This window comes from Boleophthalmus pectinirostris, unplaced genomic scaffold (assembly GCF_026225935.1).
Source record: "Boleophthalmus pectinirostris isolate CB_2022bp ecotype Guang Dong unplaced genomic scaffold, ASM2622593v1 HiC_scaffold_17, whole genome shotgun sequence".
NCBI classification, from domain to species: domain Eukaryota; kingdom Metazoa; phylum Chordata; class Actinopteri; order Gobiiformes; family Gobiidae; genus Boleophthalmus; species Boleophthalmus pectinirostris.
The window spans coordinates 4,128,501-4,151,000 of NW_026571115.1; the positions used below are offsets into that span (position 1 = coordinate 4,128,501).

The 22,500-nt window shown below is 43.1% G+C and overlaps 1 pseudogene; it reads left to right on the top strand.

Annotated features, from left to right (window-relative positions):
- Positions 1-9,722: 9,722 nt before the first annotated feature.
- Positions 9,723-15,392, top strand: LOC110165242 (nuclear factor 7, ovary-like; annotated as a pseudogene).
- Positions 15,393-22,500: the final 7,108 nt, after the last annotated feature.

Sequence of the window (22,500 nt, forward strand, 5' to 3'; positions counted from 1 at the left end):
TCATCTGTTCATTTAATAATAATTCATCATATTTATTCAGCACATCTTTGCAGTAAAGATCTGCTGATGTCTGATGCTGAGGGTCAGACCTCTGTGAGTGTGAGTCAGATCTCTGTGAGTGTGAGTCTGACCTCTGTGAGTGTGAGTGTGGGTCTGACCTCTGTGAGTGTGGGTCAGATCTCTGTGAGTGTGAGTGTGGGTCTGACCTCTGTGAGTGTGAGTCTGACCTCTGTGAGTGTGAGTCTGACCTCTGTGAGTGTGGGTCAGACCTCTGTGAGTGTGAGTGTGGGTCTGGCCTCTGTGAGTGTGAGTCTGACCTCTGTGAGTGTGAGTCAGACCTCTGTGAGTGTGGGTCTGACCTCTGTGAGTGTGAGTGTGGGTCAGACCTCTGTGAGTGTGGGTCTGGCCTCTGTGAGTGTGAGTCTGACCTCTGTGAGTGTGAGTCAGACCTCTGTGAGTGTGGGTCTGACCTCTGTGAGTGTGAGTCTGACCTCTGTGAGTGTGAGTCTGACCTCTGTGAGTGTGGGTCAGACCTCTGTGAGTGTGAGTGTGGGTCTGGCCTCTGTGAGTGTGAGTCTGACCTCTGTGAGTGTGAGTCAGACCTCTGTGAGTGTGGGTCTGACCTCTGTGAGTGTGAGTCAGATCTCTGTGAGTGTGAGTCAGATCTCTGTGAGTGTGAGTGTGGGTCTGGCCTCTGTGAGTGTGAGTCTGACCTCTGTGAGTGTGAGTCAGACCTCTGTGAGTGTGAGTCTGACCTCTGTGAGGGTGGGTCTGACCTCTGTGAATGTGAGTCTGACCTCTTGAGTGTGGAGTCTGACCTCTGTGAGTGTGAGTCTGACCCTCTGTGAGTGTGGGTCTGACCTCTGTGAGTGTGAGTCTGACCTCTGTGAGTGTGGGTCTGACCTCTGTGACCTCTGTCTGACCTCTGTGAGTGAGTCGTCTGACCTCTGTGAGTGTGAGTCTGACCTCTGTGAGTGTGGGTGTGGGTCTGGGTCGGGCATTATTCTGTTCTTCACACTGTCAGAGAGCAGCTCTCATTTGCCTGAGTTCCCCATTACACAAAAATGTAGTGAATATTTTGTGTTGTTGGGTCAGGTTCGGTCAGTCGGGTTCGTGTCGTGCACAGACTCGGGTCACTCTGGTGCTCGGTCCGTAAAGACTAAAGTAAAAGTGTTAAAGTTGCGTTCATTAAATCAAAGCCTGACTCCTGCTGTGTCCAAGGGAAGAGTTTTTTCTCTCAGGTCATTATTTCGTCCTGTGTGTTGGTCACAGTCTGTGTGTTCTGTAGGAGTCTGTGTTCGTGGACTGTGGGAGACCCAGAGCTGCACCGGGAACGTGGCCGTGTCATGCACAAGTTTCAAATGTTTAATATTGTGGAGAATAATGAGTGGAATAAACAAAACTTCTCTCTGTTTTGGTGAAACAAACACTTAAAATGCACAAATCTGAAGATAATTCTTTTATATACGAGGATTTTCTGATCAAACACTTCCTCAAACTCTGTTCACTTCTGCTCCTCTCCACGAGTGTCACTTTTTCCCTGTGTCTCCAGACTTTGTGTAGAGTTTACAGGAGGTCCTGAGTTGGTGTAGAGTTAAACAAAGCGCCACGATTTAGTCGAGTTTCATAAATCCCGCGGTTGGTGTAGAGAGCGCGGACGCAAGGATGTGTGCATCAGCGAGCTTTATAAATGAGGCCCCTGGTCCTGGTCCTGGTCCTGGTCTGGTCTGGTCCTGGTCTGATCTTGGTTCTTTTGTGTTGCAGAGTCAGACTCAGACCTGATCATCAGAGTTGTGGTGATTCTTCTGTTGAAGCTCCTGTACATCCTCCCAATGTACTACTGCTACTGCAAGGTACTGACTCTAGACCTGCTTTAGACCTGGTTTAGATTTAGACCTGGGTTAGACCTGGGTAAGACCTGGTTTAGACCTGGGTTAGACCTGGGTTAGACCTGGGTTAGACCTGGGTTAGACCTGGTTTAGACCTGGGTTAGACCTGGGTTAGACCTGGGTTAGACCTGGTTTAGACCTGGGTTAGACCTGGTTTAGACCTGGTTTAGACCTGGGTAAGACCTGGTTTAGACCTGCTTTAGACCCGGGTTAGACCTGTTTTAGAGCTGATTTAGACTTGATTTAGGCCTGGTTTATTCCTCATTTTCTCCTTACTTAGAGCTGGTTTAGACCTGGTTTAGACCTGGTTTAGACCTGGGTTAAACCTGGTTTAGACCAGGGTTAGACCTGGGTAAGACCTGGTTTATTCCTCGTTTTCTCCTCGTTTAGAGCTGGTATAATCCTGGTTTAGTCCTGGTTTAGTCCTGGTTTAGTCCTGGTGTAGTCCTGGTTTAGTCCTGGTTTAGTCCTGGTGTAGTCCTGGTGTAGTCCTGGTTTCTGACCTGTTGTTGTGCTGTGTCCTGTTGTTTCAGGTCAGGGCCAGAGGCGGCGCTAGAGAGACGCCCCGGCTGAGAGTGAGACCGGTTCAGATCTGAAGTTTCAATAGCATCATTAGCATCATTAGCATCATTAGCATTTTTTGCATTGTTCANCTCTGTGAGTGTGAGTCTGACCTCTGTGACTCTGTGAGTGTGGGTCTGACCTCTGTGAGTGTGAGTCAGATCTCTGTGAGTGTGAGTCTGACCTCTGTGAGTGTCTCTGTGACCTCTGTGAGTGTGGGTCTGACCTCTGTGAGTGTGGGTCTGACCTCTGTGAGTGTGTCTGACCTCTGTGATGTGAGTGTGAGTGTGGGTCTGACCTTCTGTGAGTGTGGGTCTGACCTCTGTGAGTGTGAGTCTGACCTCTGTGAGTGTGAGTCTGACCTCTGTGAGTGTGAGTCTGACCTTGTGAGTGTGAGTCTCTCTGTGAGTGTGAGTCAGACCTCTGTGAGTGTGGGTCTGACCTCTGTGAGTGTGAGTCTGACCTCTGTGAGTGTGGGTCTGACCTCTGTGAGTGTGAGTCTGACCTCTGTGAGTGTGAGTCTGACCTCTGTGAGTGTGGGTCTGACCTCTGTGAGTGTGAGTCTGACCTCTGTGAGTGTGAGTGTGGGTCTGACCTCTGTGAGTGTGGGTCTGACCTCTGTGAGTGTGAGTGTGGGTCTGACCTCTGTGAGTGTGAGTCTGATCTCTGTGAGTGTGAGTCTGACCTCTGTGAGTGTGGGTCTGACCTCTGTGAGTGTGAGTCTGACCTCTGTGAGTGTGGGTCTGACCTCTGTGAGTGTGAGTCTGACCTCTGTGAGTGTGGGTCTGACCTCTGTGAGTGTGAGTCTGACCTCTGTGAGTGTGAGTCTGACCTCTGTGAGTGTGAGTCTGACCTCTGTGAGTGTGGGTCTGACCTCTGTGAGTGTGAGTCTGACCTCTGTGAGTGTGAGTCTGACCTCTGTGAGTGTGGGTGTGGGTCTGGGTCGGGCATTATTCTGTTCTTCACACTGTCAGAGAGCAGCTCTCATTTGCCTGAGTTCCCCATTACACAAAAATGTAGTGAATATTTTGTGTTGGGGTCAGGTTCGGTCAGTCGGGTTCGTGTCGTGCACAGACTCAGGTCACTCTGGTGCTCGGTCCGTAAAGACTAAAGTAAAAGTGTTAAAGTTGCGTTCATTAAATCAAAGCCTGACTCCTGCTGTGTCCAAGGGAAGAGTTTTTCTCTCAGGTCATTATTTCGTCCTGTGTGTTGGTCACAGTCTGTGTTCTGTAGGAGTCTGTGTTCGTGGACTGTGGGAGACCCAGAGCTGCACCGGGAACGTGGCCGTGTCATGCACAAGTTTCAAATGTTTAATATTGTGGAGAATAATGAGTGGAATAAACAAAACTTCTCTCTGTTTTGGTGAAACAAACACTTAAAATGCACAAATCTGAAGATAATTGTTTTATATACGAGGATTTTCTGATCAAACACTTCCTCAAACTCTGTTCACTTCTGCTCCTCTCCACGAGTGTCACTTTTTCCCTGTGTCTCCAGCCTTTGTGTAGAGTTTACAGGAGGTCCTGAGTTGGTGTAGAGTTAAACAAAGCGCCACGATTTAGTCGAGTTTCATAAATCCCGCGGTTGGTGTAGAGAGCGCGGACGCAAGGATGTGTGCATCAGCGAGCTTTATAAATGAGGCCCCTGGTCCTGGTCCTGGTCCTGGTCCTGGTCTGGTCCTGGTCTGATCTTGGTTCTTTTGTGTTGCAGAGTCAGACTCAGACCTGATCATCAGAGTTGTGGTGATTCTTCTGTTGAAGCTCCTGTACATCCTCCCAATGTACTACTGCTACTGCAAGTACTGACTCTAGACCTGCTGACTGACCTTTAGACTGACCTGACTACTTAGACCTGGTTAGACCTGGGTTAGACCTGACCTGGTTAGACCTGGGTTAGACCTGGGTTAGACCTGGTTTAGACCTGGTTTTAGACCTGGTTAGACCTGGGTTAGACCTGGTTAGACCTGGTTAGACCTGGGTTAGACCTGGGTTTAGACCTGGTTAGACCTGTTTAGACCTGTTTAGACCTGGTTAGACCTGGGTAGACCTGGTTTAGACCTGGGTTAGACCTGGTTTAGACCTGGGTTAGACCTGGTTTAGACCTGGTTTAGACCTGGGTAAGACCTGGTTTAGACCTGGGTAAGACCTGGTTTAGACCTGCTTTAGACCCAGGTTAGACCTGTTTTAGAGCTGATTTAGACTTGATTTAGGCCTGGTTTATTCCTCATTTTCTCCTTACTTAGAGCTGGTTTAGACCTGGTTTAGACCTGGTTTAGACCTGGGTTAGACCTGGGTTAGACCTGGTTTAGACCTGGGTTAGACCTGGTTTAGACCTGGGTTAAACCTGGGTAAGACCAGGGTTAGACCTGGGTAAGACCTGGTTTATTCCTCGTTTTCTCCTCGTTTAGAGCTGGTATAATCCTGGTTTAGTCCTGGTTTAGTCCTGGTGTAGTCCTGGTTTAGTCCTGGTGTAGTCCTGGTTTAGTCCTGGTTTCTGACCTGTTGTTGTGCTGTGTCCTGTTGTTTCAGGTCAGGGCCAGAGGCGGCGCTAGAGAGACGCCCCGGCTGAGAGTGAGACCGGTTCAGATCTGAAGTTTCAATAGCATCATTAGCATCAATAGCATCATTAGCATCATTAGCATCATTAGCATTTTTTGCATTGTTCATACATATATTTTTTAGCATTATTAGCTTCATTAGATTAGCATCATTACCATTATTATCATCATTAGCATCATTAGCATTTTACTATATTAGCATTTTTAGCATATTAGCTTTTTTTTTTTCAAATTTTTTACCATTATTAGCTTCATTAGCATTATTTTTTTTAGCCTTATTATCATCATTAGCATCTTTTATTGTATTCATTGACTGTTTTTGTCTCTTTTCTCATGTGGATGTTTGTAATAATTTGTTTGTATATATGCACTGAATTTTATGGGAAAAAAAAAAAAAATCAATAAATGACTTTAAAAGAATTTGTCCCTTTTTTCATCGTCGAGGTTGTGTGGGTAGATCGTAGTGTCGTCGTGCTCGAGACGTTTTTTTTTACACAGTCAGTAAAGTAATATATATATATATATATATATATATATATATATATATATATATATAATTGAATAAAAAGCCACACTGTGAAACATTCCAGATGAAGCAATTACATCTCCATGGAGAAAAGCGTTTGCCAGACCCTCCACCAGAAAAGTTACACAATGCGGCTTTAAGTGCAAGATGTATTTTCATATTTTAACTACAAAAAGTTTTGTTCCCCTGGTAAATTTACTCAAATCATGATAAAACATTCTTAATTCAAGTCTTCTTCACTTGGCTGGAAATAAGTTGTACAGTTGTAGGGAGTATTATCTGTTACATAAGGGTGAGTTGTACAGTTGTATCCATCGACCCACAGGTTGGAGGTGCGATTCCAGATCCCACTGACCAATGCTGACAACGTGTCCTTAGGCAAGACACTTAACCCATCCTAGTGTGTGTACACAAGTGTGTGTGTGTGTGTGTTTATGTGTTTATATGTGTGTATATATGTGAGTGTGTGTGTGTTTATATGTGTATATTTGTGTGTGTATATCTGTGTATGTGTGCGTTTATTTCTATGTTTGTGTGTATACGTGTGTGTATATATGTATGTGTGTGTGTGTGTGTGTGTGTATATATGTGTGATATATATATATATATATATATATATATATATATATATATATATATATATATATGTGTGTGTGTGTTTGCAGCAGTGTGAGCTGGGCTCCTCAGGGCAGCTGCGTTGGGGTTCCAGGTCAGATCTGTGTTTGGGCTCCTCCTCACAGCAGCTCGTCCTGTCCCCGTGCGGCGCACAGACAGCGCCCCCTGCCTCACAGCGCTGGAGCTACACTGAGGTGTGGAGTGTGACGTTCAAATACACACACTCAGTTTGTGTCGTCCACTCTTTGTCTTCTGCTCTTTAAATCCAGGACCTTTTTAAAAGCTGCTCTTTAACTGCCTCCTCTCGTCTCCAGACGAGCGCTCAGCTGCTCCACTCTGGGTCACAGCTGTGTCTGGAGGCAGCGACGCCCTCTGGACAGGTGCCCGGGCGGGTGAGGGTCCTTTGGGTGCCTGTGGGGAGGGTGGAGTGGGTGCAGTGGTGCTCAGGCCCTGCTCTCAGCTCCCTCTGCAGCAGTGGAGCTTTGAGACGCTCGTGGATCCAGACGTGTGACACTTTCACAACAAAATCAACCCTTGTTTTTTATGTGACTGTAAATATAAATGTAAATGTACATATATATGTCCAGGTAAATACAACGCTCCTGTTTTAAGATCACTTCATCATTCTTTACATTTTTAAAGGGACATTTTTACTTTTTTTTGTATTTTGTATCTGTTTATTTTGTATTTATATGAATAAAATACATTTCATACACTAGAGTTAAAATGTTAGAAGATGTTAGAATGTTAAAAGTTTAAAAATATTTCCTGTGATGTTGTTGTTTGTGTCGGTTTCCCATCTTGACCTTGGGTTCTCCAGCCCGTACTCTGCTCAGATGTTTCTGTGACTGTGGCTCCACTTGGTTCTGTTGCTCCGTGTTTGTTTCCCTGCAGCATCTTACACCTGCAGTTCTGTGCTGGACTGTGTCAGGAGCCTCTTTGCACAGTCGACACCGTGGCTCTGGTCTGGTGTTGTAGATCTAGGCTTCTGTTGCTCGAGTGCTCAGGTCCTGCTCCTGTGCTCCAGGATGAGCCTCTGTGTGTCCTTCAGACCCTCTCCAGACATTGGGAGGATTTCTTAATATCAGATATCACTTGTCCATGAAGGTCCCTCCAGCTCCTCTTCCTCTGGACCCCACTGTCTGAGACTAGAGACCAGAAAATAACACATGGGCCTTTAACATGTTCAGATCACCATGTTTATCTTTGATGGTTTTGAAAACACCATATTCAGAAGTGTCCATATCTACTTTTACTTTATATATCACACAGCACATCAAGTCATTTCTTGGACCACTACTTACTGCACTTCTACTCGAGTAATATTATTTAGACTCTTATTTGAGTTTTTGGCTCCTCTGTCGTTTATCATCACGTTTCGATCAGTGTGCAGCCACGTCCTACTCAGTTTTATCTCTGTCGTTTTTGCAGAGTCGTGCTAAAATGGATAAATATTTAAAGATAAGGTCGTGCACAGGAACTGTAGGTGAAAGTCTCTGAAAACATGTTCAAAAGTTGAAATAAAGTCAAGACGAGCAGAGACACTTTTGTGTTTAAAAAATAATAATGTTCATGCTAATTTTTTCGACATAATAAATGTTCACATCACACACTCAACGTCTGTGTAGACGTTTACATTTTATATCACAGAGCACAACACGTACCAAACCTGGGAACTGTTTATATGTGCAAGACTTTCACACTGTGCACGACCAGTCAAAGGGTTGGACACACTTTTTCATGTACAGAATGTTTCTTCTTTATTTTCATGATTATTTACACTGTGGATTGTCACTGAAGCATCAAAACTATAAACAACACATGGAATACTTTACTCCAAACTCCAAACTCCATTTAAAAACATGTACAACTTTATTTATAATGCACTTTAACATTAAGCTGTGTGAAAACCATTTCAGGGACGTCATCATGAAGCTCAGTGGGCGAAGGCCAAGGCTTTGAACTGTGCACAAAACAAATATGAATATCAAATCTAGTGGAGCCGTTTCACTTTTTTTAACCCTATATACTCTCATGTATATCGTATATACTCTCATGTATATCGTATATACTCTCATGTATATCGTATATACTCTCATGTATATCGTATATACTCTCATGTATATCGTATATACTCTCGTGTTTGTGTTGTGTTTGTTTAGTGTAGTTTTTGTGTGTTTTCTGTTGAGTGTGTGTCGTTTACATGTGGACTCTGCTCTTCTGTATTTGTCTTTATTGTTGAGGGGTCCGACTTTTATCCTCCAAACAAATAAGAAAAAGAAAAACATCCACATTCCTAATGAACGATGCCACTGGTGCCACACGTGTGATGAGAGAAATTGACTTATTTCATGTTTTTTTAGTTTGGTAATACAGCCTCAGCGTGAGCGTCACGTCCTGCTCAGTTTTATCTCTGTGGTTTTTGCAGAGTCGTGCTAAAATGGATAAATATTTAAAGAAAGGCCGTGTACAGGAGCTGTGGGTGAAAGTCTCTGAAAACATGTTAAAACGTTTAAATAAAGTCAAGACGAGCAGAGACACTTTTGTGTTTAGAAAGAGACACGTTTGTGTGTTTGTGTTCACACTAATGTGAATGTGGAGGCAGAATAAATGTTCTACCTGTTTTCTACTTCTACAAAGGATGGGGAAGTCTTTATTTTAATTCTTTTGGATTTTAAATGTTTGTTTTAAGTTTTATGGTTTGAATAAAAGTGACTGTTAGTGAAATCATAATAGAAATGAAAATAACCACAACAAGAAAAATGAGCCCAAAAAAGAGAGTGAAGAAGAAAATTTATTTAATCTGACCCCTGCTCTTCTAATCCAACACAAAGAGTTTTCTTTTTCATTTTTCAGACATTTTGCATCAAACTATATGAATTCTGTACAAGTGCAGACAAGAGTCACTGTTAGAACTCATAAACACACACACACACACACACACACACACACACACACACACGCACACACACATTACTCACACACACACACACACACACACACACACACACACACACACTCACACACACACACACACACACACACACACACACACACACACACACACACACACACACACACTCATACTCATACAGTGTGGGTGTCGTGTCTTGAAACAAAAACAGCTTTTGCCGCGGCGGCCTCACTGTGGCACATGATTTTCCTAGAAGTCTCTTACCCAAGAACTAACCAAGCCCAGCTCTGTTTCACTTGTGAGATTTGATGAGATCAGGCTTTGAAAAGGAGGTTTGGCTCCAGGTGTGTCTTCATCTCAGGTATGAAGAGTCACATGACACGTCTGTCAGGTTCAGTTCAGTTCAGTTTAGACACAGAGGGAGAAGGATCCACCCAGCTTCTCAACTCAGAGTTTCTTCTTCAGCTTTGAACTGCGCTGGGCTTTAGTGAGTAGCAATGTCACAATATTTGTTATAAAATGTTGCAGTCATTGTGAGTACTGACAATTATGTAATGATGTTTTAAATGGAGTTACTCTTGGTTTCTTTCTTTTGAAATCGTGTTTCTCTAATCCAGGGGTCTCCAACCTGTAGCTCAGGAGTTACCAGTAGATCTCCAACCCCTTACAAGTAGGATTTTGGAATTATACCATTGTGCTGAATAAGAAAAATGTGATTATTACACGCCTATTACCATTGTACATGTGTCACTTTGAAGCCCAACTGTGTGCACTAACAAACGGACAATGGTTTATGTTAATCCGTGTATCATTCCTTCATTCATTTTTCTATATAAAACCAAAAATAAGAAAACGAAAAATCAACAGTTTTCTTCATTATTTGTCTCCAAAACCAAAATGAAAAAACGATTGAATGATTCGTTTTTTTCAGTTTTCGATTTTGTGTTTAAATGAAAAATGGAAAAACAGATAACGGCCGTTTCCTGTTTACGTGACTTCCATGACTGCGATGCCGGACTTTTGCGCTGCATACGGACTGAACCAGGATTGAGACCAAGACTGAGACCAGACCGGGACCAGAGCAGGACTGAGACCGAGACCAGACCGGTCTGGTCCCGGCCTGGTACTAGTCTGGGGTCGGTCTCAGTCCCGCTCTGGTCCTGGTCTGGTCTCAGTCTTGGTCTCAGTCCCGGTCTGATCCCGGTCTGGTCCCGGACTGGTCCCGGTGTGGTCCCGGTCTGGTCTCGGTCTGGTCTCGTCTGCTGTCGGTCTCAGTCCCGCTCTGATCCCGGTTTGGTCCCGGTCTGGTCCCGGTGTGGTCCCGGTCTGGTCCCGGTCTGGTCCCGGTCTGGTCTCGGTCTGCTGTCGGTCTCAGTCCCGCTCTGATCCCGGTTTGGTCCCGGCCTGGTCCTGGTCTGGTGTCGGTCTCAGTCCCACCCTGGTCCCGCTCTGGTCCCGCTCTGGTCCCGCTCTGGTCCCGCTCTGGTCCCGCTCTGGTCCCAGACCTGGATCAGTCCTGGTTCAGTCCGTAAGCAGCGCAAAAGGCCGGCATCGCAGTCACGGGAGTCATGTAAACGGGAAACAGCCGTTATCCCTTTTTTCCATTTTCCATTGAAACACAAAATCGAAAATTTTAAAAACAAATCATTATCTGTTTTTTCTGTTTGGAATTACAAAAATATAAACTTCTAAATTATCTAAAAATGCTTTTGGTGATGTACGCGACTTTTTTCTCAGTGTCTATGTCATCAAGTTTTACTCTGGAAACAGTTCGTTGAGACATTTCTGTAAGATTGAGTTTTCAGTAAGAGGATGGGAGAGTGCAGTGTGTGTGTGTGTGTGTGCGTGTACGTGTGTGTGTGTGTGTGTGTGTGTGTGTGTGTGTGTGTGTGTGTGTGTGTGTGTGTGTGTCTGTGTGTGTGTGGGAGGAGCTTCTGTCAGTCGTTGCTGCTGGAGACAAGGGAGACACAGCCACGTGATCATAATGAGAGAAAAAAAATCCAAAATAAATCATCAAATCATCATCAAAAAAAAGGAAAAGTCGGACATTTCCTCTGGCAGTCTATATTAAGAGTATATTAAAAACTGTTGTAATCAGAAAGCACAATTCTGAGCCACATGAAATTCACATATAGACAATTTTACAGTAGTTGTGCTGTATTGTATTAAAATGTGATGTTTCACTGATATCATAGAGTTTAAGTGTGAATATTATGGTCGTTAGCAGATACGAAATTAGCATACAATACTTTTTCTGCATTGTAAAACGTATCGAAATTGAACTGAAATCGTGACCCAGGTATTGAGCTAAGTATCAAATCATAGGAAATCTATCACTGCATCACTCTTTGAATGGTTCTAAAAATACATTATGTTGCAATGACAAATTGTGTTCTGTCTCATTGTGTTTTTAGATTTAGAGACAAAATGGCTTCCAGGCTGGAGGAGGACCTGACCTGTCCCATCTGCTGTGAGCTCTTCAGAGAACCTGTGCTTCTGTCCTGCAGCCACAGCTTCTGTAAAGTCTGTCTGCAGAACTGGTGGAGGGAACAAACCCATAAAGACCTGTCCAGTTTGTAAGAGAAGGTCCTCAAGGGAACATCCTCCTGTGAGCCTGGCCCTGAGGAACCTGGTGCAAACGTTTACAGAGCAGAGAGAGCAGACCCCTTCAGAAAAGAGAGATCAGACTCCTTCAGAGCAGAGAGAGCAGACCCCTTCAGAGCAGAGAGAGCAGACCCCTTCAGAGCCTCTGTGCAGTGTTCACTCAGAGAAGCTCCGGCTCTTCTGTCTGGACCATCAGCAGCCGGTGTGCCTGGTCTGCAGAGACTCCAGGACTCACAAAGACCACAGGTTTAGTCCCATGGAGGAGGCGGCCGAGGACCTGAGAGAGCAGCTGAGGACGTCCATCAAGCCTCTGCAGGACAAACTGCAGGTACAGACTCTTCACCTCTGGAACTGTGTTTGTGTTCATGTTTCTGTTTGTCATTATACATGCAAGGACCTTCCAGGACCTTCTTGTTAAGAGGAGAGTGCTAACCACTCTGCCATCGTGCCTCCATGTGGAGCCTCCCTCTCCCCAGACACCTCCTGGTTTTATTACAGCTCCAGAGGAAACACTGGACAGTTTTGTTCTGGTTAATGCTGAGATGTTGGCCAAAGTTTTCTCCTCAGTGAGGCCCACCACATGTCTTTTAGATCCATGTCCCACCCCATTTTTTAAGTCATTTTATGGATCTTTTAGGGATGAGCTTTTAACCATGATGAACTGCTCTCTTCATCCCTAAATTGCTCTCTTCAGACGGAAGTCTTTCCTGCTGCCTTCAAAACTGCAGTGGTGAGGCCCCTGCTGAAGAAGAGCAATTTAGATTTTAATGATTTTAACTCCGGACACAGTGTCAAACTTACCATTTTAAAGCAAAATTTTAGAAAAACTTGTTTTTATCCAACTATATAATTTTTTAGATGATCATAACATTTTGGAAAAATTTCAGTCTGGTTTTAGGGTTTAGGGTCTCGAGACTGCCCTGGCAAAGATTTTAAATGATTTTAGATCACGAAACTGTGACCCGAGCTGCTGTTACGATCTGAAGTACTGCCTTTGACACGTAACTTACTAACTAACTTACTTCTTTAAGGACTCGCCAAAAGACCTCAGCCTAACTCTTGCGGTGCTGTTTCACAAAGAGGTCGACTTTTGGGTTTGGGGCGTCAAGAAACTTGCAACCGTACAGCACTTCATTCACACTGCTAGAGATTGAACATGTATTTAAATTTGGCAGCTGAACACATTCTGTACTGTACAGGAGACAGGAGTCCCTTGGCCAGTCAGGACGCAGCAGGAGGAACGCAATACGCATTCATACAATGTAAAAAAAAAAAAAAGGGCATGCAAAATTGCACACAAAAAAATAAAAAATTAAAATTAAAAAATCTGCGAAACAGCAAGACCGCGAAAAGTGAACTGCGATAGAGGGAGGGACGAGCGTAAACCAGGTCTAAACCAGAACTGACCCAGGTCTAAACCAGGTCTAAACAGTGTGGAGTTCTTTGTCAGTTCTTTCGCCCACGGTTACCTGAAGGTCTGTGAGGAGCATCTCGTGCGTTTCACCGCTGCTGATATCGAGGTGATTTTAGCGAATTTGTATGAAGAAAAACCCATCACTTCAATCCAGGTTAAAAAACATTGTAAAACGCCATTAACTTCAAATATTAAAATTTTTTTGTAACGCGCATTACTGCGTTACAGTAAAAAGTAATGCAATTTTTTCCCCTGTAATTGAATATTACGCGTTACAGCAACAGTAATGCAAATGGTTCACATCCTACCTTACAGACAGAAAATTTATGGTAAAGTGTAGACACATGCTCCTCCAGGGTCCATAAAATCACATGTGGTGTGCCCCAGGGCTCCATTTTAGGCCCTGTGCTTTTTAACTTGTACATGCTCCTTTCGGTGGTGTTATCAGGACCACACAGACCACTGTCAGAGCAGACTTACTGCTGATCAGAGGCTCAACTGTGTTCACTCACATTCATCACACTAATGTGTCAGGGCCCCACAGACCAGAGGGCTGCTTCTGTCTGATTCACTCGGACTCTTTCTGTGCAGGTTCTGACTGGGAGGAAAGAGCAGTTTGAAGACGCCGCGGCTCATATCACAGCCCAGGCTCGACAAACAGAGGCACAGATCCGACACCAGTTTGAGAAACTGCACCAGTTTCTGTTGGAGGAAGAACAGTCCAGGATGAAGGCTCTGAGGGAGGAGGAGGAGCAGAAGACTCACAACATGAAGGACAAGATGGCCACCGTGAGCAGACAGATGGAGACTGTGTCCAAAACCATCGCAGAGACAGAGGAGCAGCTGAGGGCCACAGACATCTCCTTCCTGCTACAGTACAAGTCTACAGTGGAGAGAGTGCAGCGCCGCCCCCTGGTGGAGGAACCACAGATGGAACGTGGAGCTTTGATAGACCAGGCCAAACATTTGGGCAACCTCGGCTTCAACATCTGGAGAAACATGAAAAAACTTGTGAAGTTTTATCCTGTCATCCTGAATCCAAATAGAGCAGATCCTGAACTCATCCTGTCTGAAGATCTGAGCTCAGTGAGGAGTGGAGAGAAGACAGAAGCTTCCACAGAATCCAGACAGAAGTAAACGTCACAATGTATTAGGATCGGAAGTGTTTACATCAGGGACTCACAGCTGGGACGTGGAAGTTGGGGTCAATAAAAGATGGTCTGTAGGTGTGATTGGGTTTGTTCTGAGAGGAAAAAAGACTGAGCCTGGAAATTGGTGTATATGTTACTTTAATAATAAATACTCCGCCTGTTCACGCCCAGACACAGTTAAACCACTCTCTGTGAGGAGGAGTCTGCAGAAACTCAGAGTGAAGCTGGACTTTGACAAAGGAACACTGAGCTTTAGTGACCCCGACACAAACACTGACCTGAACACATTCACAGAGACTTTCACTGATGGACTGATTCCATATTTAGCTCCAGAAGACAACATCCCCCTAAAGATTTTACCAAAGGACGTCACTGTAAGAATGTAAACAATAATTCTATAACAGTATGTATCATATATGGACCCAACACCGATAACCCTGATATGTAGCCATCACTTTTTACAATCTTACCGACAAGCTTTGATTTACCTCTCATTATAGGAGGGGATTTGACACCATTCTTAATTCATTAGAAGATAGAAGTAAGACCCATAGTCAAATCTGGCAATCCACCAATACCATAATCCAGTCCATGAGTGATCTTGGCCTTGGCGATGACTGGAGACTACAACATCTATCTGTAAAAGAATACACCTTATACTCCTGCTTGTATGATTCATTTCATAACTCTCTACTGCTTAATACAGGGGTGTCCAAACTTTTTTCATCAAGGGCCACATATCTAAACACAGACAAAGCAGAGGGCTGATCGAGGGCCGTACACTGGTGCTCAGTCTAACATGTTAGAATGGCCTTTATTTCATGCTAAGATCCTTAAAACCACACACTAAATATTAAATATTTGCTTTATCAAGGTAGATTTTCAAAAAAAACTTGCAGTAAAAAGTTCATTAGTGATGAGCAAATGAGCATGCCTCGTTCTTTCTGAAACAAATTGCTCTGAAGCTCTGCCTCGGAGCTCGTCTCACAGCAGCCGCTCACGTGACCAAAGTCTTGAAGAGTCGGTCCCTCCCCCTACTGCTTCGCTCTGCGTGTCAATCGCTTCAGTGTATCGAAGTGTTTCATTGGCTCAGAGAATGTTCCCCTCTGCGATAGGCGAGTTTCAGCTGACGTCATTGTTATTAAAAGCTGCATGCTGCAGTTGCATGCTGGGAAATATTTTGGTCGGAGGCAAGAAACACGGCTAGCGGTCAAACACAGTCCGTAACCTCGCGTATTTATCCTCGATAATGGTAAATTCCTGCTGCATTATCAGATGCACAAATAGAAGCACGGAAGAAGGAAAATGTCTTTTTTGTATTCTGAGTGAAAAGAACCGCTAACGGTGAATTAAACGACTTTCAAACATTCACAGAGCAAACGTAGATGATCCTAACAAACCGTGGACTCCAACAAGTTCAACAACACATCGAGACTCTTGGAGGTTTTCATCTTTTCTGCTGTGAATGGCCCAGGAGTTTCCACCAAGTCATTGTGGATATCGCCAAAGTGAATATTTGTCCAGGTAGTTGGTGATTCTGACCAGAAATTTGGTTTGGTCCAGGCTCTGTCGGGGTTGAAAAGGGTGATTTGGCTCCATCGATGCTTATGACCAATTTCTGGTCAAATGGTCTTGGGTCCTCTGCCGTTAGAGTGGATAAATAACCGGGATCAATACCCTTTACGTGCTTTCTCGCTCCATCATGTTGAATTAGTGTTTCTTGCTGCCGACCAAAATAATTCCCAGCATGCAACGCGCGCTTTTGTCAACAATGAAACTCGCCTATTGGTTCAGAGTGTTCAGCGCACTTCCGTGCTTTGACAAACACTAAACTGCTACAGTATAAAAGATGCACCAATATTTGTTAAAAATGTTGAGTAGTGAGGAGTATTGTGTGACGTTAGTGGTGATTTTGGCGACTTTTGGCATTTGTTTCATTTTCGATGGCGTCTACAAGTGGAAAAAAGTGATCCATGGTTTGGGATCACTTTCATCTAATTCCACCTAACAACGTAACCTATTTTCTTATTTACAGCATGTTATTTATGTTGCTCTTTACATATTATTTTAAATCATCATTATTATTGTTGTTGTTAGGTACGGTGTTGCTCTGCACACAAGTATTGTCTTACACTAACAATACTTCATCATGGCTTGTGTGCTGGTTTGCAGTGGTTAAATGTGTCCACTAGAGGTCAGTGTTTCTCCAAGGCCTCAGACACGTCCAACCATTTGAGACAATATTGCGACTGAGGTGTCGATGCTTCACGAGGCTCCATTCGCACATCACTAAAGTTCATTTTTAATTGATGCAAGGTCATTTGGGCCAATTCTCCTGAAAGCCTGAGGGCCAAGAAAAATTTGTCTGATGGTCACATTTGGACCACGGGCCATAGTTTGGACATGCCTGACTTAATATAAGAGACAGAACAATAGGTGGGTTTCACGTGACGTCACAGGGCTACGTCTGTCATCACGCAAAATCAGATGGAGGGCAGGAAGTGAACTGACTGGAGGAAAATGCCGATGTGTTGTGTAGTTTACGGCTGTGCCAATTATTCTAACCGAGAGAAGGAAAAGTGATTTGTTCACAAAGGTCAGAAATGGGAAAAGCCAAGAGAACAACGCTGTAAAAAGTGGATTACAAACCTGTTTGCGGTCAGAAGGAGCAGAATTCGCTAATGCTCGTGTCTGCAGTGACCACTTCAACAAAGGTTTGTTACAAAGCTAAATTGTTTTTTGTGGTTTACCTAAACATAAACGAATCATTAACGACTAACGGCTAACGACATGTTTGTTGACATTAAATAGTTCAGATAGAGGTTAGTGCCAATACACTGCAGTTTTTCCCATAACGTCTATACACATAAAATAAGAGAAACACTCACCCCGGTGAAGACCAAACGATCATCATCATTTAGGCGTTTTGCACCAAGGTTGAGGACCCATCCACTGACAAAAAAAGTTCTATGCCTCCAAACTTTTGTACTTTGCCTTCATCTGTTGTCTGGTGTAGAACGATGTCTGAAGAGCTAAATAGTTGGTGATCTCCTCTGCCTCGATTGTCGGCAAATCTTTTACTTCGGTTGAAAATTCTCTCATTTTCAATAAGATCAGGGTCACGTCCAATATATTTGTCGACTAACTGCTCGTACTTTTGTCTTGCTACTGGCTCTAAATCCTGACAATAAGAACTCTTCTCCATATCTGTGTTCTCCAGAGCCGTGTTTGTCGTGTTTGTCTTCACTTCCTGCCCTCCACCTGAAATTTGCGCATCATCGTGATCACGTGACTGAAACCCTCCTATGCACCCCATCACAATCTGACCACAGTGCTGTCAGCTTTACACTTAACCTCAATATACATAAAGCCAACAGCAGATGGTGCTGTAATACAACTTTCCTCAAAAAAAATTCTCATTAAGAAATTCATGACTCTCCTCCCTGTCAATTATTTAAGAAATAGGAAAAACAGTTCTAGGAGGCGCAATAATTTCATACTCGACCTACATCATATCATGGGATTTTGTTCAAGTAAAGTGCAGCATGTGCAGCTCAGAGGACTCGAGTAAAGGGACTACTGCTGGATTTTGTGAAATGAGCTGGTTGGGTTTTTTTTTCTGTATCCTGCAGGACACAGAGGAGAGACTCTTTTGGTTCTTCCACAGGATCTGCTGACCAGACCTGATCAGTTCTCCTGTTAAACCGCACTGAGACTGATGCACAAAGGCGATCGAGCAGTGCAGTGTAAATGCTGCTGCAGCAAAACTTGAATTTCCCTCAGGATTAATGAAGTATCTTTCTCTCTAATCCAGGACTTGAAACAGAACTGGAACAAAGAAGAAACAGCGTGAAACATCAAATGCAAATAATCTTAACAGTGAAAATGAACTACGGTAATACAGGGCACAAATAAATGAAATAATAAATAAATAATTGAACAACTCAGTCAAAAACATCTCCATCATAACAACAAATCTGGAAAAGAGAAATCAACAATAACTACAATAAAGATTTATTTTCCCTGCTGTTTTTATTTGTATATTTTTGTTTGCAACCCAAAGTTTTGTAAAATACTTTTACTTTTCAGTCCTGTTCAAAAATGTAGTATAAGTAAAAAGTATCCAATGAATGTACTTAAAAATTAAATGTACTTAAGTAAAGTACAGGGTCAAGTGGTATCGAAGGGAAACAGGGGCAGATTTTTGACATTCAAATGTCTCTTATTCAGAAACTAGAGGGACTATTGAAATAAGTAAAGTATCAGAATGTAGGAAAGAGTTACACTCCAACAGGGTCAAGTTAAACCTGTGATATTCTTTCAAGTTCAAGACAAAAAATGTAAAAACTCATGTCAGTAACAGAGGGAATGAAATATGCAGCACTTTTTGGGCAATAAATCCAAACAGTGATAACTCTTGGTTCTCACTTCCATATCCTTAACAAACTGGTTTGAATATTTGCTTCATATAGTTTTCTACCATATGGTACAAGATTAGGTTGAAAAACCTCTTACTTTTTGACTCATGAGATTTTTTTATTAAGAAAGTTCATGGTAACGGAGGGAAAATTGTACAAACAAGTAGAAGGTGCAGGATTTTACATCATTTGTCAACTTTTTTCTTCCAAATACTTTAATATTACTTTAATATTACTACTTTAATACTACTTTAATACTTTAATATTACTTTAATATTACTGACATATTTTATAGAAATAGTTACCTTTCATTTTGAATACTTTAATATTACTTCAAAATGAAAGGAAACTATTTCTATAAAATATGTCAGTCCTTCCAAGCAAATTTTTATCATTTTAAATACTTTTTAAAAAATTTTTTTAATCATGTACCTTCATCAACAGTTCAAAGATCAACGGTTCAAAGATCAAATAACACAAGATATGATGAAATACATCCATTTATTGACATGATTTGCAGGTCTTTGAAATTTGGGAAATAATTTTTGTTCCATGTTTCATACATGGTCTGTTTAAAATGTATCAAACTCAAACTCAAACTTTATTTATAAAGCACTTTTTCATACAAAAATGTAACACAAAGTGCTTTATACAGATTAAAAACAATCCCACATTTCCACCAACCCAACCCCCACAGCTGCCCGACCCCACACAACCAGACAACATAGACACCCAAACACACAAACACCCCCCCACACACACACACACACACCCACACACATACACACCACACACACATTAACCTGCTAAAATACATAAAATGACACATAGTCTAAAATGTGAGGCTGAATACAGGCGACACCGGAGCAGAGAGTTGAGAAAGCATCATCAGAGGAGCCGTCTACACCGGGAGCAGAGAGACGTCTACACCAGGAGCAGAGAGACGTCTACCACCACCAGGAACCACCACAGGAGCCAGGGGAGAGCTGAAGCCCAAGCACCATCTCTCCACCAGGAGCCCACGGGACAGAACCCGGCAGCTACAGCCGATCTCTGCTCCTGATGCAGAGGCTCCTACAGAGGAAACACTGGAAATCCTAAAAATAAGCCTAATATAAATAAATATAATTAAAATGTCTATAGTAGAAACAAGTAAAAAAATATGATATTTCATTCAAAAGCTAAGCTAAAAAGGTGGGTCTTGAGCCTGCTCTTAAAAACATGAACGTTCTCTGCAGCCCTGAGCTCCTCCTGCAGGCAGTTCTCTAGACGGGGGCCATAATACTGAAAAGACGCCTCTCCGTGAGTGTGTGTCCTGACTTTGGGAATGAGCAGGAGCTGCTGCCGGAGGAGCGCAGGGTCCGCGAGGGTTTGTAGGGTAAAAGTAGTTCTGAAAGATAAGAAGGTCCAAGACCATTAAGACATTTAAAAACCAGTAAAAGAACTTTAAAATCGATCCTGAAACGCACAGGGAGCCAATGCAGTGATTTTAAAACCGGTGTAATGTGGTTCCGCCCAGAGTGACCAGAGAGCAGGGCATTACAGTAGTCTATTCAACTGGTGATAAAAGCATGCATCAGCGTCTCGGTGTTGGCCAGAGAGAGAATGGGGCGGACTCTGGCTATGTAACTTTAGAACCAAAAATGGTCCAGAAAAAAGGTCAACAGTTTCATAAACTAGAGTACATATGTATCTGTTCAATACATTTTTATATCAGATGCATTAACTTGAATTTTTGGCCTTGTTGTTTACTTCTGCTTGACCGGGCCCACAGATAACCACTGTAACCACTAATGGACTAACCTCACCAAAATGTTTACAGTATTCATTGAACCACATATCACAAAACAAATTCATTTCCGACATCCAGGGAGCATGAAAACAAGCAAAAATAAAACCAAGCATTAAAAGTTGTATAGAGGATTTTTTTAAGGGAAGAGAAATACAGTGACCGTCCTTGTGCATGTGTGACATCACCTTCCTCCTCCACAGCTCCCTCAGTAGAAACATCTCGTCTCGCCTCCTTACTCGAGAAATCACTCTTGTTTACAGCCAGTGTGTGTTCAGAATTACTGTTGAAGTGACCTGTCTAGAAGTAATTTAGCGACCGATGTGTCAGTTTTTAGACCCTTCATCTGCTCATTTGCGCAATCGCTGGAAGGAATCTCCAAGAATCACCTCAGTTTGGCTTCGCTCCTTTTCCCCTTCTCTTCTTCTTTCAGCGACCTCAAAAACAGACTTTTTTTGGCAGCAAACTGGTCGTGGATTCTTGTCCACCATCGTAACAAACTTTGTGCGAAATGCGAGGAAGCTACAGTTTGAAAAAGCCTCTAAGAACCGCTGCAAAAACCACGTAATCAGTCAGTTACACTAGAGAGTTTGATTGACAACCTAACAGCCAATAGAAAATGAGGCAGAAAATGTCATTAGAAAATGTCATTACTCAAAAAGTAAGAGGTTGTATTTAATACAAATCTGAAACCCAGCCTGAAAAAAAATTATAGTACGACCCTGCCCAACTGATGAAGAAGTTGGCCATCGTGGGAGGAATCCAATATTTGAAAAATTGTTTTCTTTCATATTAAAATTTTTTACATTATGGATTTTCATTCCAAAAGCTTGCAAACTGGTCAAAATGAACAAGAGCCATGTTTGATTCCAGCCTAGTCTTTTGAATAAGTTGTAAAATATGGGTGTGGCCAACCCAACAAAGAAAAATTCTACTTTTAGAGGTATCAAATCGTGCATAACTCTGAAACGAAGAAATGACCCCTTTGAGCACTTCTAATCTGGTTTCCATCCCAACCATCTTTAATCTAGACAACCAATATTTAGTGCGTTTACCATCAGCACATCGTGCTCCCGGGCAGTGTTGGGAGTAATGTATTATAAAAGTAATGTATTACAGTAATGCGTTGATTTTTGCTGTAACGCAGTAATGTAAGGCATTACAGGGGGAAAAAATTGTAATATTTTACTCGGTACAAATGTGAGTAACGCGCGTTACAATGCTTTTTTAACCTGGATTGAAGTGGTGGGTTTTTCTTCATAGAAATTCGCTAAAATCACCGTGAAATCAGCAGCGGTGAAACGCCGGAGACGCGGACGGACAGACCTTCAGTTAACCGCGGGTGAAAGGACCGACCCAGAACTCTACGCTGTTTAGACCTGGTTTAGACCTGGTTTAGACCTGGGTCACTTCTGGTTTAGACCTGGCTTACAGTCGTCCCTCGCTCTAACACGATTCACTTTTCGCGGTCTCGCTGTTTCGCTGATTTTTATAATTTTTTTTTTTGTGCAATTTTGCATGCCTTTTGTTTTTAGTGTATGAACACGTATTGCGTTCCTCCTGCTGTGTCCTGATCGGCTAAGGGACTCCTGTCTACTGAACAGTACAGTACAGAATGTGTTCAGCTGCCAAATTTAAATAAATGTTCAATCTGTAGCAGTGTGATTCTGAAGTGCTGTATGTCTGCAAGTTTTCTCTCCGACAAAATCCACAACGTCGACGAAATGTTCTGCACCGACAAAGTCTCCTGCGCTCACACCCAAAAGACAGAGGACGATGCAAACCATCGCACAAAAAGTTGGACTTCTGGACACGTTGAAGGAAGGTAGAAGTTACGCACTGTAGCAGAGTTTTGCACCGGGTCTTGTACCCGCAAATAGTTGCTGAAATCAGGACCGTGAGCCCGAGCAGCAGGGTCCATAAAGAGCGATCGGGCGACAGCCGCTCTTACCTCCATGAGGTGCGGAGCAAAGCCGCTCCTTTCTCCTGCGTCACCTTCGAGCCTGTCCTGACAGTGAGTCCTGTTTTAGTCCTAGTTCAGTTCTGGTTTAGTCCTCCTCTT